The sequence below is a fragment of the Taurulus bubalis genome (genome assembly GCF_910589615.1).
Source record: "Taurulus bubalis genome assembly, chromosome: 2".
Classification (NCBI taxonomy): Eukaryota; Metazoa; Chordata; class Actinopteri; order Perciformes; family Cottidae; genus Taurulus; species Taurulus bubalis.
Window position 1 is genome coordinate 10826897 of NC_136590.1, and position 12553 is coordinate 10839449.

Genomic DNA, 12553 nt, shown 5'->3' on the forward strand with positions numbered 1-12553 from the left:
TAAACTGACTCAGATGGGCTTATTTGTTGAAAAAGCTATCCAGAGCGTTTCCTTGTCCAACCACCTTAAAGAACCAGTGAGATAATTCAGGTAATTAAACCCATTTTACCTGGGGAGTGCACCTAATTAAAAGTCAATCCAATTTAGCCTGTCAGGTTTCCAATATGAGTCAACACAGATAAGAACTTGGAAGATGGATGATTAGGGGAATGTGAGCGAGAAAGAGCAGTGATCTTATCTGCAGTCTTCTGTCAACGTTGGGATGATTCGCTCCAGAAAAAAAAACACCATTGGCTTTCTTCACCATGTGATTAGATACCACATTCTCATTGAAGTGAAAAGTAATTTAATCAAAAGTGTGGCTAGATAATTAATTACTAATGCAGGTAGCCAAGATTCAACATAGTAAGACAGTTATAGAATAACCAAAGGAAGCAGTATTACTAGTTTGCCACTTGGTTTGATTGGCACTGAGACTGTGGCAATTAGGGAACACATAACTTTTACAGCAATTGTTTCTGTTTTTAAACCTCAAAAAGCTGATTCATTTTTTTTGGCCTCTTGGGGGCAGTGTACACAAGTTGTGAACAGCTGTCTACAGCTAACTACTTTTAAAGTCACACATTTTATTATACACAAACTACTTGATCCAAATACTGAAGGCTCTTTTTCAAAACTATTTTGTTAATAAGCTTAAATTGATGACATGAATTAATGTTTAATGTAAATGTCCCCACTGCGGGACTAATAAAGGAATATCTAATCTAATGTTTAACAGGTGATTAAGACTCCTGAAACTGATCTCTCACTTGGATTTGTTAAAAGTTGTCCAGTTATCAAGTTACTCATGAAATTAAATGCACTGCCAACGAGCTGCCACCTGAATGTTTATTACTCTGCTGTTTGATAATGCGGTAGCTTAGTGAATCTGCATTTTGCAAGGCTGCGGTGTCACTCACCGGTGCACCAAAGTCCTTTTTCATATTCTCACACACTAATTTCCGCTTGCATATGCAGCAGAGGGCGTGCACAGCCGGGCTGCTGTTAAGGAGAGTAGTGCTGCAAAACACAGTCCTGTACAGCAGGGATCTATTCAAATCTGCCTGGATTAACGCTGACACTATCCAGACACCACTAGTGTTACTGAGGTAGTTGTTTTGACTAATAAACGGATGGACTATATATATATTTATATATAGTTGATCAGATATTTCTGCCACTCCTGGGGGAAGAAAAAACATTTGGCACCGATTGTAAATGGCCTATATAAAGAGCCAGGGGTCACACTACCAACTCCACACAATGTATATTTATCAACTGATAAAGCGAGACATGGGCTAGACGAATGACATGGAAAACCGCCCTGAAACATCTCTTAGTCATTCTCATTAGTCATCCCTGCCTCCATGCTTCCCTCCTCCCACCTCCTGCTATCACTGCACATGAAAAGCATACGTTTCCTGGCCAAATGGATGTGTTTTCTACTTGGCATGCCATCAGTTTACATTTCTGCTGAAGTTCTAGAAAAGGCGAGAAAGTAAGTTGAAGCCAAAGCTGAAAATGCACTTATAGAGGGCGGCATGGAGACAGATTGAGATATGGCGCATGTCCCCGTGATTGAGTTGTCGCGGGTCCCTGCTTCAACTTGCGTTATCAGTGTCATGCAGGGACTGATCTGAGAGCTGTCAGGAGCACGAAGCCCGAAGGGGAAAACAGGCAGGAAGTGGCTTGACCCTGCTCTGCCCTCGGGTCCTCTCCAAATGTAAACACGTGTTCACGCCCGTGTGTCGGTCACGGGAGAACTGAAGAGTCCTCAGCTAAAATCCCTCAATGGCTACCAGGGTGGCTTTCAGTGCCAAGTTCATAATCACGTTACTTTCAGAATGTAAACTATTGAGTGTAATGATGGAGTGGATCCTAACAACCCCACTACCTTGATGGTTCAAAATAGATATTTGGCAAGTTAAAGGTGGAACATCTATTTATAAAACTACTGTTTGTCAGTAACTGAATCTTTTGACAAATTACCTTTTTTCGTAAATGGCACTTGACCACTGACAAATATACATATATATATATATATATCACTAGTTATGGCTATAGCTGTGTTTTATGTTCGTAGTACATCATTCGGGATGATTGCAAATTAAGATGTCCTTTTTGACTACGTATGGCCTGCTTTCTCTCTCGAAATGTTGCTTCATTAAAAGTAAAGTTTCAGTGTGCAGTTTACTTCTTTTTATTTTGTAAAGAATCCCCTTCCCTGACTATTTGTGTCTGGCTAGTGTAGAGAACGGACCACAGTAATGTCAGACTTCAAAAACTTTCTTTGCTGAAGTCAACAAAAACAAAAAAAGCCTCTGTCCAATTTCCTTCATTACTGGCCTCAAACAATGGGCACTGAACTAATTATATAACTTTTTTAATAAGACAAAACTGAGCGTAGCGGAAGTAGCTTGGCGTATCAGGACCTGAAACAACAAGGTGTATATATTGATACTTGACTTTAAACTATAAATATAAAATACACTGTTCTTAGCTGTTCTAAGCAGGAAAATATAATTCTGAATTCTCCAAATATATAATCCGTATGTTTACTTAGGAATACATCATCATGGGAAACATAATAGCTTAATTTTACGCTTATAGTTTTTTTTGGGGCAAACTATTAAAGAGAATTTAGGTCAAGTCTTGTTTAGAGCGTGGCAAGAAGGAAGAGGAAGATTACAGCCGACTCCAACAGCCCACATCTCCCATCAGGAAAGACAGAGAACAGCACAGTCGCCTCAACTACTCAGTCTCATTATAATCATCACTCCCTCGTCACAGTTTTATGCCTCTCTTGCCGGAAAGATCTTTGAAAATAGCCATTCTGTATTTCATCACTTTAAAGCAAATGCTGTTGAATAGTATGTTTTTATTTCTTTTAATTCCTTTTCATAACTTAATTCTGGTTGAGAAGTCAGAGATTTTAATTTAAAAGTTTGATTTGATATGTTATAGTCGTGCCTGTTTGTGTAAAAATTCAATACATTAGAAATAAGAGTGTCTTGCCAATGCCACTTTCCATATATGAAACTATGAAATTTGGGCATCCTGATTGTTGAGTGTTTCGAAAATTCTCCTCGTAGCCTAAACTGTTTCCTGCACAATGCGGGCTAGGAACGTTTATCTCACATTATCACTTCTTTTCTCTTCTCTTTTTGTCTCTGTAAGCCCTGTAATTGGAAAAAGCCAGGCTAGCTTATATTGTAGATTCATATTTAGCAGAAAGATAGGTGGCAAGAAAAACTTGCGTATAAGCATATTCTCCAAATGTTGGGCCTTTGACCTGACCACAAAGCATTGAACAAAACAAATGAATTGTTTGATTCGCCAGGTGTATTAAATATATATATATATATATATATATTTCTTTTGCCTTTTAGATTATTAGCAAATTCTAGTTTTCATAATCAAGACACTATCCTGTTTTCTTCTGTTTGCATGTGTCTAAATGCTTCGTTCGTGTTCAAGTACCCGGCTGTCACTCATGCACAGGTCACATTTGCTTTGGTCCCCACAGAAGCCTGAGGGCTCACCCAGATGGCCGATGACAGATGCCCACAATTGCTGTTGCCCTTGGTTGGAGTGCAGTTCCTCCCTCCAGATAAAAAAAATAAATAATGCCCTCAATAAGTTACCCCCCCATGTCCCAGTTCCCATTTTTCATGCCTGGATTTCTTTTCATTCAAATTCTGCCTCTCTTGGGCTTCGGTCTGTATATCTACTGCCTCTTACTATATTGAAATAGCTCAGTTAGTTTGAGCTCCATTTAGTTTTTCCCAACATCCGCTCCTCTCCTCCTGTACCATTCCTCGACCTTGGCTTGATCCCATGTCCTCTGCTCCTTTTGTTTATCATGGAGCTGTATGCTTACCAAGGGTTTTAGCCACATCAAGGTGTCAATTATTATATCCCGAATGTTCCATCACTGGGCAAAACATTTTAGTCTTTTTGCATTGAAAGAAGGATAGACAATTAGCAGTTTAATAAAGGGTCATGCCAGTGCTTGGGCATGTTTGAGGCTATTCTTTTTTACAATACTTTTTTTAAAGAAGTCCAAACGGTTACAAATGCCTAGCTCCATGTAGAAACTAACAACGTTATAATTAATCATGGCCGAAATAACTACTATTGCTTCTTTGTACATGTTATGGAGTCCTCATAACACCATCGATTTTTGGCTCAATCAGTGCTATGCTAGGCTAACATTGTAGCTGCTCCATCAACACTGAAAATAGCCTGGGCATAAATATGGCAGCCACACATGTGGAGTATCGTACAACAGTACAAATATGAAGTGCTATTGTCATTTCTGATTCAACTACGCTCAAAATTGTTGCACTGTGTTGGTTATGTAGTGCAGAATTTATACAAACAAGTTTACTTACATCACTGTACAGTCATAAGGTATTGTAGCTTTGACAAAAACATAAACGGGCATGATGCTCATTGTGAGGAAAGACAAGTTTCAAGACTCTGCAAGTTGATTTTCAGTTATTAAAGAAATTAATGTAAACTAATGGCATCCTGGAAGGCGTGAAACAGCTACTCAAAAATCTATAACATGTTGGTTTGTTTGCGATGAGTGATGTGCAATGAAAAGCACATGTATTGTTTTGTAAATGTATCAGCTAAAACATGCATTTAAATGGTGTGGTCCTTCAAAAGTAAAAACACCACAATGAAATATAGTAGCTCTCTGGTAAAAACTAAATATGTTCAGTTCAAATTCTGCTCTGTGGTATATTTTATTTCTAGCCACATGCTCGAAGAGACTTCAGTGTAGGAGACTCCACCTGGGAGAAGGAGATTACATTGTGTCATTCCTGACAATGGCCTACCTCAGCAGTGTTGACTTGGAGCACAAATGTACCTTTTTAAGTGAATGTGTCAAGGTTTGTGCTGGAAGAAGATTAAGTGCAAGGACAGGGTTTTATTCTAAGTAGGCATGGCCACTGTGTTTCTCCGATTAGGAAACGGTTTGTGCCAAAATGTGGCCTATATTTAGATTGCTAATACCCTCCACCGAAGCAACGACGTTAAAGAAATCAGTGGGGCTCTTTGGACAAAAGATGCAGTTTCATAATTAATTGAATTTAGGTATTGCATTTATAATATTGTGTGGCAAATTATGAATATTACATCCTATTGAATGTGATTATAAACAGACCAAAAAAAAAGAAAATGCCACAAAAAGGGGTTTAATTTGTCATATTCAGTTGGTCTTCACAAACTAAAATTCTTAAGTAAGAAAAAATAAAGTTATTTCACTGATTTTCATATCAAATACTGAAAAGTAACTTTACATTACTATGAACAATGAAACCATGAAGCCAAAAAAAGTCAAACATGCTCTTCTTCAGAGTCCATTGCTGAGAGCAGGGTCTTGCCTTCTGGGGTGAGGCGACATTGGGCAGATGCTTCTCTAAAGTCAAGGTCAAATGTCAAAGATTTTGGCTTACACTTTGTGTGTGGTCACCGCTGACAGAAAGGTGTCATCTAATCCTGAACATCAACGCGACGGCAGCTGCCAGCTTCTCGTCAATCTCATAATCATAATATACGGCAGCCTGTTAGGATCAAACAGATAGACATACATTCACCATAATAGACTGACCATATGGTGCGTCAGTGGATGATGGTCTGTGCAGGTGTAGAAGGTGTGTGTGTGTGTGTGTGTGTGTGTGTGTGTGTGTGTGTGTGTGCGTGCGTGTGTGTGTGTGTGTGTGTGTGTGTGTGTGATTGACCTGCTTGTTTCCATTAGAATGTATGTCTGCTGCTTATCTCCTTTGACTCGATGCAAAAAACATGTTTGTGACTCTGAACAGCAATAAGCAATTTCAGATAATAGATGTAGCTTTGACAAAAACACAAATGGCCTTTAAACCTGTAGAACAAACATTTTTGGATTGTCTATCGCACTACTGGGTGCAGTTGGTTTTCTCACAACCACTGATAGATTGGACTTTTAGTTCTCTATATACTGTGGAAAGATATGACGGTATCATCATTTTTTTACTGTTTTCTTTAGTTTCTCTTCAGCTTCCATGACTGACAACGAGACAAAATCTGTGGTTCCCAATCACCGGGCTGCGGACTCCAGAGGTTCTTCAGAAGGGGATTCACAAGGTTGCGCAGGAAAAACATGAAGCTAGAAATCAAAGTTTCACATTCTTGCTCTTCAATATGAATTATGTTTTGAAGAAAACTAATTTTGTTGCAGATTAGATTAGATATTTAAGTATGTATGTGTCAGTAGTCAGACACAGACATCCGATGTAAGGTGTGTGGGAAGACTGGTTTGTTGATAATAATTAGTTTTTTGTAATGATAAGCTTAATGACAAAACTGTACGAATGTGGCACAGCATTTAAGAAATTAGAAAAAAAAACAGTTCACATCAGCATTCATGTGTAACATTACTGGAAAAATAATACATTTTTAATTGTAATTTCAAATTTAAAGCTTTACAAATCACATGAATTTCTCTAGCGATGAATGGATTTTGATATTCATCAAGCCTCTTGGATTGAGTTCTGGCAAATACTCTGCAATACTTTGCCAAAGAGGTGGTCAGCTCCTGTGGCGCTTCCAACACATCAGAGAAGGTGACAGCTGATTGGCTGCTCCACCTCCTATCTGGCTGTCGAACAGTCTTACTGTGACAAAACAGACACACAGGGGTGTGTGTGTGTGTCCTCAGATACCAGTGGTCTAATTAAAGAGCTGGCTTGTCAGAAACATGTTTCCTCTTTGTTTAACATTGGACCTAATCTCCTGCTACAGAGGGGTGTGCGTGTGTTATCTGGTGATTGCTGTGAGGCGTCCACAAGATGGATGCCAAACCAGTACAGACGTTTGTTGGGAATTCAGCCAAGCTCCCCCTGTGTGTGAGTCTGTGTGTCTGTGTGTGTGTGAGTCTGTGTGTCTGTGTGTGTGTGTGTGTGTGTGTGTGACATAAATCATTACATTTTAGGGTTAAGGTTAGAGTTAGGTCAAGGTGCAGGTTAGGATTAGACTGGCAGAAGTTATGTTTAGGGTAAGTCTTCAGGAAATTTATGTAAGTCAATGTAAGTCCCCAAAAGTCATGAAAACGCTACTGTGTGTGTGGCTCCACAGCATTTGGTGCCGGCATTTTTTTTGTGCAAAATATTCTGGTTTTGAGTGTGAGTCAGAATTACATCTGTGGCACTAAAACATAATCACAAATTAATGATTTAATTGTTTTATTATTATTTTTGATATTCTTGCTCACTGAAATAATAACAGCTATTCTCAACCAGTGGGCTGCATAGGTACTGTCAAATGATTAAACTAAATGGAAAATAAAATGTTGTGTTAATTTATGAAGCGTTATCTAAATGTGCTCAGGAATTTCAGATTAAATTAAGACAATTCTTATTTCAAATCAATAATTTCAATAACTCGTTATGTCTGAATATCATACCACACAAATCACAACGCATCATCAGGAAGAGATAACCGTTTTTTGCCACCGTAGATAGCTAATGTTACCACAGATGCAAGACAACAAAATGGACTTTTGAAACAAAAAAGTGATGTGAGACAACCTTGCACCAGTAAAAGCTGCAAAGTGTGTGGTGATGAAATATGACACTGAATACATCACATTTTGATTTATAATGGCAGGCAGTGATGGGTGGAGTAAGCAGTATATGTATTTATGTCATTACATCTGACAGTGTCATATTACATATTTATTTACAACCCAGATTATCCCCCCCCCCCTGCCTTTTTTTGTCATGTTATGTTTTTCTTTTTATATATTTAGGAAGCTAGTCCGCCGATTTCTTTCAACAATCAGAAGTGGTCCTTAAATTACAAAGGGCTAAGAAGCCTTGTATAAAATTGTATGTCACTGCTTTCATGTTACGTCCAACTATACAGTGTTGTCATCCCATGTTCCCAGTGCCAGTCCAAGGGAAATGCAGAGACTAAAAATATGCACCCTCTTAACAGCTCCCACTCACTTACCTAACCGAGTGAATCACTGCGTTATAGGAGTGGAACATTTCCAAATGACCTTGTCATAGAGATCTGACACACAATATACCCCTCATGCTGCGGGATTATGTATGCCAACAACATAGTTGTGTCTACATAGTATATGCAGTGTGTGCATTTGTCTGTCCGTGTTGCTCTGAGGGTCATGGAGCGTGTTTTTGAATGTTCATGGCTCGAATGCACTTGTGTGGCTCACTTGTGTGCGTTTATACTTCATTGAGCCCTCAAGATGAGTCATGCTTCTCCTTCGGCTCCTTTCAAAATAAAGATTGTCATCCTTATTCTAAATCCACCACAGAGAGAAACACAATTTATAATGTATAAGCACACCTGCACCTCATTTCCAAATCCACCCAAATAGAGACAGCACCCCTACCCCCCTCATGCTGCTGCAACTAAAAAATATTTTCATTTATTATTCCGCCAAATCATTTATTATTATCTTGATTATTCAGTGAATTGTTTTGTCTGTAAAACGTCAGAAAATAGTGAAAACTCCCCGGTATATGTATTACAATTTATATTTTGTATTGTTCGAATTATTTGTTTACTGTCACATAAGACACATTTTGCGTTGCTAAATTAATACATTATTTAAATGAACTGCAGAATAATTGTGAACTGTCAATTCATCGATTTACCATTGCTTCAGCTCTGACATACAGTATATTCCCGACTGCAAGCAGTAGTCCTGTGCCAAATCATGTATTGTGTCTCAATAGCTGCAGCGTTCAGCATCTGTTTTTGTTTTCATCCTGATCATTTATAATTTCTGCCTTTTTTTTGTTTTAGTTTTTCCTGCCTGCCTGTGATTCCCGTTTGAGAATATTATTTTTTTGCCTCTGCTGACTGCGTGCCACTTGTTGACTTCTGCCTTGAATCCAGTAAACCTCTTCTTGATTTGTCTCTCACAGCACTCAGTTTTGGGAAAGGTTGTGGAAGAGGTTAACATTTTACGAGACAGAGACTTGGACATTCATACAACATTCATACAATATTCAGAACTTTAACAGCAGTAAACAACTATTTACAATTTTTAAGATACGTTGGAGAACAGAATAAAGTCGCTCTCCGTCTGTGTGTGTTGCAATCGCAGCTTCTCTCTGTTCCCTTTGTTCACGTAGCCGGGCTGGCTGCGAGTGACCTTTATTGCATAGGGTCGTGCTCATAACCACCGCTCTGCACAGCCCTCAGACCCACCTCTGGTTCGCACTGTTAGCTGCAAGCCGCAGGCTCAGCCGTTGCCATGTTCATTATGTGGTGACAATATTAATGCTCAGAATTTTTAATGTAGGACGTTTAACCAAAACCTCAATCTTCCAAAAGTGCTTTTGTGGCCTAAACTTTACCACATGCAGAACTTGGGATGCTTTGTCTGTCCACTTCCCTACAATCGGTTTGCAGTATAAACGTATTTGAGAAAATATTTTTCCCCATAGAACGTAATCCAGACGGGAATTACATTTCCTCACAAAATGGAATTGGGTAAAATAAATACCACCAAGAAGCGGTTGACGGCATGTACTGGCCCCACTAATATCACCATCAGACCTAGAATCCTCATTGTTTCAACGTCACAGTTTCATGGTCTTAAAATAAAACTGTCTCTATATGCTGAACGAATGGGAAATGCACCACATTTGAAATAGTATTGATCTCTAATGTAGTTCATCCACATGTCAGAGATCAATAAATGTTCTGTCATCAGACCGAAGTCCTCCAGCGTTCGTTCGTTTCCAGGCCAGAATCTCTGCAGAATTGATAGTCTGTGTTGCAGTAAAATGTTTTGCTCTTTTTGTCCATTTCTTTGCCTTCTCTGCACAAATTACAGCATAATTGAGCTGCAATTTGTGTGAAAAAAGGTTCCAATTTATGTTCTCAGCGGATGTGCGGGGTTGCCTAGCAACACAACTGTAATTGTAGTCCACCTGCCGATCAGTTGTTCAGTATGTCTTTTTGGCTGTCAGGGATGAAAAGACATGGAGATGTTGGTGTTTTGCATGGGGGGAATTGGTGGTGCTTGGACCCACGGACTCATCAGCCTGCAAATTTGAATATGAAGTGATTATTAGAAACATGACCAAGAATATTACTTATATTCCTCCAGCGTCCAGTGTCTTCATGCCTGCCATCGCACTCTATCTGCTGCCATCGGCGGTCGATGTACTGTGATGACAGGTGTTTGCGCCGAGGTCACTCATCTTGGCCCGAGTGTCTGGAACAAAGCCATTTTTAAAAGAGCACGCTCATGCCGTCACATCCCGTTTACAGCCGACTTGCCTATAGATGCTGATAGTCCAACACATTTGGATTAGACCCGCTTGTTCCAGGATGTTTCCCAGGTCGCAGACCAGAAAGAGCTGCAAGTTCTCAGGTTCAGGTGGACTAATGGGCTGGTGATGGATTTGCTCTTTCTTCATTCATTCAGGCCAGTCTAAACAGAGGATGTGTTTCTTTGAAATATGTTCTTCGGTCACCTTGTAGTTGTGTGTGATTACTGTGGATCCAACAGACCGTGTCGGGCAGTGTGCGGTTAAGGAACAACAAAAATAATAATTACTGCCATAAAGCCTTTATAGTGTAATAGATCTCCAGTTGCAGCGAATCAAGTGTAGCTATATATAGAGAAGTGCCGTGCAGTACCAAGTCCCCTTGAGAAGACATAGGACAATGATCCACATGCTAACGAGTGCTTTACTCATATAATGAATGTAATGGAACAAGATCTTTTTACAGTTGAAAGGAAGGAAGCGTCTGTTCATTTGGAACATTTATAACGTACATTTGTGTATTCAGGAAGAAAACCTGATATTCCAAATCAACTTTTCCACTCTTCACAATGCCAAAGCTTTTCTTCACCTCATTTGTCAAAGCACAGTGCAAAACATATTTATCCCGGATGTGAAACCAGAGCAAGCGGATAAAGCACGTCATGCAGATGGAGAGAGCAGCTTAAAGGAAACCAGCCCAACAGGTTGCCATATTTATCACAAGACACATCATCAGAGGTTCTTAATCTTTTTTTAAGCCGATGACCTCTTACAAGATAGAGAATATACCAGGGACCCCCTTATGTATGTCCCGTGGAATAATTTGAATTTGTTTTGCATTTCTATCGTCTTAGTTATGTTAAATAACGGCACAAGAGAAAACTATATTAGATGTGTATTAAACTAATTTGCATATCGTCACCTTCCTAAAATAATGGCATACGTCATTTTGTGACAATGATTTTCTTGCCTAAATCATCTCCTCATGATACTGGCCACCTCTGGTAAAATTGCCTACATCCTCAGTTGAACAGATCATGCGATTCTACCCCTGTAGTATAACGGCCTATGTCAAGAGTGTGATTTAGGCCATTTTATTTTGCCTAAGTCAAAAGACAATATGATTTAGACAATTTTACAAGCTTTTCAAGATGGCATTTTGAAGCTAGCATTTAAGCTAATTTAGTTAGCATTTTTGTCAATGAAAATCTCACTCGAACATAATATTAGTAATCATAACATAATTTGACTGGTATTACAGTATGCCTGTTGTGCAGTGTCTAGAGGCAGCTTGAGCACCCCTATTACATTTGGTCAAGTTTTTTGTGTTTGCTAAAAAACCTGAAAAAATTATTTTAGGAAGGTGACGATATTCTAAGTGTCAAAGGTTTGATCAATTAGAATGTAATCTTTGAAATATATTTAGAAATTTAAATGTTTTATCAAACTGATGTATTTTCGAGAAAAACAATTGTATTTAAGAATTTAAATGGAAATGAAAACAAAAGTATAGATTCAGAAAACTTTTAACCAATCTTTTTTCAAAGCTACCAAAAATGGGTTCAGCTAGTAAATAACACATTTACATGTCATAGAGCAAAATTAATGATTCCTCATTCATGTAGCCACTCATGTGGAGTTTGTGAAGTTAGTAGTTTGTGAAGTTGACATATCAGTTCCATGCAGCTGTCTCAGGCCATAAAGCAAAGATGTGGAGCATGCAAGTGACGGGGAAAGCTAATTGTGACACAAAGAGAAGAGACTTAGGCCTACGGGCGTGTGAACTTTATTGTGTCTGCTCGTTTGGCTGCTGACACGAATTAGTTGAAATCCTTTTAACAAGATGCAAATGCAGAATATACACTACGGAATATTTTGGACACTTTCTACTCTGCAGAGTCGTAATAACTCTTAATAACAGAGTTTAGATGCTGACGCTTTTAGATGGATACCAAACGTGATATTCAAGTGTGGCTTTCATTATATTTTGAAAAAAATGTTTTTTCATTTTGCCACAGTGCAGTTTGGAGTCGTGAAAAAGTGCAGTTTTGGGTGGGATTTCTTTAACAGTATTTGCACAATAAATGGCTTAATTCATTACTGTGAACAAGAAACTGTCTCAGGCTGACTGTATTTGGTCAAACAAACACACGTCCTACTATAGTACTTTGTGTCATGCTGATTTGTCTATGATTTCTACTACTGTATATAAG